Raw genomic sequence first — 5903 nt, 5'->3', positions numbered from 1 at the left:
AAGACCACTGTGCTGGGAGGGGGCACAGTCTGCTTGCCAACAGGCACTGGGAGCAGCATACACAAGGGCGCCAACGGAGAGCCTCTGGAAACAGCAAGCTGAGTTCGGAAAACAGGGCGAAGACAGAAAGACTTCTCATTAACAGGCACACAGTCAACAGAACAACACCCCCTCCCTTTTTTTTTTCTTTTAATCTGTTTTTACCTGTTGTATTTTCTATTACGTTTTTAATTTTTACTTTTTAAGCAATTATATATCCTCCCAGTTTTAATACCTTTTAAATTTTTCTTTTAAAATAATATTATTTTAAAAAAATTCACGTCATGTCATTTTTCTCTCTCTTGGTTTTGATCTCCTGTTATTGATTATACACAGGTTTCAAATATATTTTTTCCTCTTTTCTCCTTTTTTAAAGGTTTTTGAGACGTCTCAACCCAATTGCTATTCTGCTTCATCTTGCTCTTCAATTATTCATTATACAGTTCTCAAACCTTTTTTCCTCCCCTTTTTCAAAATTCTCTCTTTATATCTTTTTTATCTGTTCTATTTTTATTACCTTTTTAATTTCTACTTTCTAAACAATTGTATATGCTTCTAGTTTTAATTCCTTTTAAATTTTTCTTTTAAAGTAGTTATATTATTATTTTTTTAAAAATCCACCTGAATTCATTTTCATTTCTTTTGGGTTTGATCTCCTGTTATTGATTATAAATAGGTTTCAGATATCATTTTTTGATCTTTTTTCCTTTTTTTTTTAAGGGTTTTAAAAAAGATGTCTCAACTTAAATGCTAGTCTGATTCAAATTGCACTTCTATAATTGATTATACACTGTTTTCAAACCTTTTTTTCTCCCTTCTTTTAAAATTCTCTTTTTTTTTAAGTTTTATTCCTACATAGGCATTAGATAGAAAAATAAACTCTTTTAAGGACCACAATAGATAACTGATACTCCATAAGCCACAGTGCCAGATATGAGCAAGATGAAGAAACAGAGAAACCATTCCCAATTAAAAGAACAAGAGAAATCCCCTGAAAGAACAATCAATGAAATAGACATCGATAGCCTACTAGATCAAGATTTCAAGAAAGGAGTGATCAAAATATTGGAACTAAAAGAGATAGTGTTTAGAGATATAAAATATGTCAAAAATGAAATCGAAGCTATAAAGAAAAGCCAAGTAGAACTGGTAAACTCATTGGCTGAGATGAGAATGGATCTAAAGGCTGTGCAAAGCTGACTAGATAATGCAGAGGAACGAATTAGTGACCTAGAAGACAGGACAATAGAAAGCACCCAATCAGAACAACTGCAAGATAAACAAATAAAAACAAATGAAAGCAACATAAAGGATCTATGGGATAACATAAAGCATGCCAATCTTTGTATAATAGGGGTCCCCCAGAAGGGGAAGAAAGATAAAAGGGATTGAAAAGGTTTTTGAAGAAATCATGACTGAAAACTTCCCAAACTTAAAGAAGGACTCAGATACTCAGGTACAGGAAGTTCAAAGGGTCCCAAACAGGAAGAACTGAAAAAGACCCACACCAAGACATATCATAATCAAGATGGCCAGAGTCAAGGATAAAGAAATGATTCTAAAGGCAGCAAGAGAAAAGCAAAGAGTGAGTTACAAGGGAACCCCCATAAGGCTCTCAGCTGATTTCTCTACACAAACACTGCAGGCCAGAAGGGAGTGGCAAGATATAGTCAAAGTCATGAATGAAAAAAAGATGCAGCCTAGGATACTTTATCCATCAAGGCTATCCTTTAGGATAGAAGGAGAGATAAAGAATTTCACAGACAAGCAAAAACTAAAAGAGTTTAGCAACACTAAACTCATGCTAAAAGAAATATTGAAAGGTCTACTCTAAATAGAAAAGCAGCAGGATGCTACAGAAATGAGGAACTCATAACTGGAAAGGTGATAACTCATGAATTACAAATAAAATAAACACGAAATTGTAAAAGAAGACATCTAAATCATTTAGAGTGGGAGAGGGAAGCAAGAAAATATAGAGTATTTTTTTCTTTCTTTTTTAATTTTTTTGTTTTCAGTCGGATGGGTTAGAGATATAGTAATGGGCTAACGGACTTACAGAAAAGAGTAACCACAAGCCGAAAACTTACAAGGGAGTCACAAAAACTAAATAAAATCCATGATAATACAAAGGAAAATGACCAAACCACAAAAGGAAGGAGAAAGGAACAAAGAGGGTATACCAATTCAACTGCAAAGATAAGTTCAAAATGGCAATAAACACACATCTATCATTAATTACTATAAATGTTAATAGGCTAAATGCTCCAGTCAAAAGACATAGACTGGCAGACTGGATAATAAAGCAAGAACCTTCAATATGCTGCATACAAGAGACCCACTTTAGGGAGAAGGACATATATAGATTGAGAGTGAAAGGATGGAAAAGGATATTCCATGCAAATGGAAAAGCCAAAAAAGCAGGTGTTGCAGTACTGATTTCAGACAAAATAGACTTTAAAACAAAGGCCATAAAGAAAGATAAAGAACATTTTATAATGATTAAAGGAGTGATACAAGATGAGGATCTTACACTCGTTAATATATATGCACCCAATATAGGAGCACCTAAATACATAAAACAATTACTAACAGAGATAAAGGGGGATATTGATGGGAATACAATCATAGTTGGAGATTTTAACACCACATTAACATCACTAGACAGATCTTCCAGACAGAAAATAAATAAGGCAACAGAGAAACTGAATAATACAAAAGAAAAATTAGGTTTGGTGGATATTTTCAGAGCATTACACCCCCCAAAAATAGGATATACATTCTTTTCAAGTACACATGGAACATTTTCTAGGATCGATCATGTACTTGGGCACAAAAGAAACCTCAACAATTTTAAGAAGATAGAAATTATCTCAAGCATCTTTACTGACCACAATGCCATGAAACTAGAAATCAACAACAGAGAAACAAAGGAGAAAAAAAGGAAAGCATGGAGATTAAACAATATGTTATTTAAAAAAAATGGGTCAATGAGGAAATCAAAGCTGAAATTAAAAAATATCTTGAGACAAATGAAAATGAAAGCACAACTACACAAAATTTATGGGACACAGTAAAGGCAGTGCTAAGAGGGAAGTTTATAGAGATGCAGGCCTTCCTCAAAATAGAAGAACAATCTCAAATAAAGAATTTAACCTACCAACTAAAAGAACTAGAAAAAGTAGAACAAAAAACCCCAAAAGGCAGCAGAAGGAAGGAAATTATAAAGATCAGGGAGGAAATAAATAAAATAGAGATTTAAAAAACCACAGAAAAAAATCAATCAAACCAAAAGCTGGTTTTTTGAAAAAGTAAATAAAATCGATAAACCTCTGGCCAAACTCACAAAGAAGAAAAAAGAGAGAGCACAAATTAGCAAAATAAGAAAGGAAAATGGAGAAATTACAACAAATAAAATAGAAATACAGAATATGATACGAGAATATTATGAAAAACTACATGGAGCCAAACTGGATAACCTAGAGGAGATGGACAAGTTTCTGGAAACAAACTGTCCACCAAGACTGAATCAAGAAGAAACTGACCACTTGAACAAACCAATCACTAGAAATGAAATCGAAATAGCAATAAAAAACCTCCCTACAAATAAAAGTCCAGGACTGGATGGCTTCACTGGGGAATTCTACCAAACATACAAAGAAGAACTAATACCAGTCCTTCTCAAACTCTTCCAGAAGACTGAAAAGGAGGGAATACTCCCAAATTCATTCTATGAAGCCACCATCACCCTGATATCAAAACCAGGCAAAGACACTACCAAAAAGGAGAATTATAGGCCAATATCACTGATGAACATAGATGCCAAAATCCTCACCAAAATATTAGCAAATAGAATCCAACAACACATAAAAAAGATTATACATCATGACCAAGTGGGGTTCATCTCAGGAACACAAAGGTGGTTCAACATATGCAAATCAATCAATGTAATACATCACATCAACAAGAGAAAGGACAAAAACCACATGATCATCTCAACAGATGCAGAAAAAGCATTTGATAAAATTCAATACCCATCTATGATAAAAACTCTCACCAAAGTGGGTTTAGAGGGAACATATCTCAACATCATAAAAGCTATATATGACAAAACTACAGCCAGCATAGTACTGAACGGTGAAAAACTTAACAGCTTCCCACTAAAATTTGGGACAAGACAAGGATGCCCACTATCACCACACCTATACAACATAGTCTTGGAAGTCCTAGCCACAACAATCAGATAATAGAGAGAAATAAAAGGGATCCAAATTGGAAAGGAAGACATAAAAGTGTCACTATATGCCAACGGCATGTTACTATATATAGAAAACCCTAAAAGGTCCACACAAAAACTACTACAGCTGATCGAAGAATTCAGCAAGGTAGCAGGTTACAAGATTAACGTTCAAAAATCAGTTGCATTTTGCAAATCAAAACTACAATGAGGTATCACCTCACACCAGTCAGAATGGCCGTCATTCAAAAATCCACAAATGACAAATGCTGGAGAGGCTGTGGAGAAAGGGGAACCCTCCTACACTGCTGGTGGGAATGCAGTTTGGTGCAGCCACTATGGAAAACAGTGTGGAGATTCCTCAAAAGACTAGGAATAGACTTACCATATGACCCAGGAATCCCACTCCTGGGCATGTATCCAGAAAGAACCCTACTTCAAGATGACACCTGCACCCCAATGTTCATAGCAGCACTATTTACAATAGCCAAAACATGGAAACAGCCTAAATGTCCATCAACAGGTGACTGGATAAAGAAGAGGTGGTATATTTATACAATGGAATACTACTCAGCCATAAAACCCGACAACATAATGCCATTTGCAGCAACATGGATGCTCCTGGAGAATGTCATTCTAAGTGAAGTAAGCCAGAAAGAGAAAGAAAAATACCATATGAGATCGCTCATATGTGGAATCTAAAAAACAAAAACAAAAACAAACAAACAAACAAAAACAAAGCATAAATAAAGGACAGAAATAGACTCACAGACAGAGAATACAGACTTGTGGTTACCAAGGGGGTGGAGGGTGGGAAGGGATAGATGGGATTTCAAAGTTGTAGTATAGATAAACAAGATTATACTGTATAGCACAGGGAAATATATACAAGATCTTATGGCAGCTCACGGAGGAAAAAATGTGACAATGAATATATATATACGTTCATGTATAACTGAAAAATTGTGCTCTACACTGGAATTTGATACAACATTGTACAATGATTATAAATCAATAAAAAATGTTAAAAAAAGAATTTATAACAGTGAATTGTTTGGTTTGTACTTATTGATATCATAACTAAAGAAACTATAGTAGAATACTGCAGTAGTATGCAAAAATGGGTAAATGCATTTGTGCTTTTGAGGAGAAGGATTAGATGTTGTAAGTAATACATCCAGACAAAGGAATATTACCTAAAATCATTGTAAAAGGTACCAGATATTGAACTTGATCAAAGCAGTCTCCTAGAAGCTGGGAACACAAAGATGAATATGTCACTTTGCTTTTACACAGTTCACAATATCATGGGAGAAATTAACTCATAAACAAAATGAAATAAATGTATGTATAAAATAGAGGTGTACTTATATTACAAATATATGTATGTATACAAATAGATGCATATAAAAATACTACAGTACTCAGAAGCAGGAATGATCAATGCTGCTGCGGGGACAGAGTGTAGGTAGGAAGGGGGAGCATTGAGATAGGTCTTAGAGACGACAGTTTAATTGGTTCTCAAAGAACAGCCAGATGTTATATTGAGCCAGATGAGCCAGATGAATGACAAAGTGAGGAAGAATATTCAGGCAGCCAGTAGAAGATGTGAAACAGCAGAGAGAGA

Source organism: Camelus ferus, chromosome 7 (assembly GCF_009834535.1).
Source record: "Camelus ferus isolate YT-003-E chromosome 7, BCGSAC_Cfer_1.0, whole genome shotgun sequence".
Lineage (NCBI taxonomy): Eukaryota > Metazoa > Chordata > Mammalia > Artiodactyla > Camelidae > Camelus > Camelus ferus.
This window is presented reverse-complemented; position numbering follows the sequence as displayed.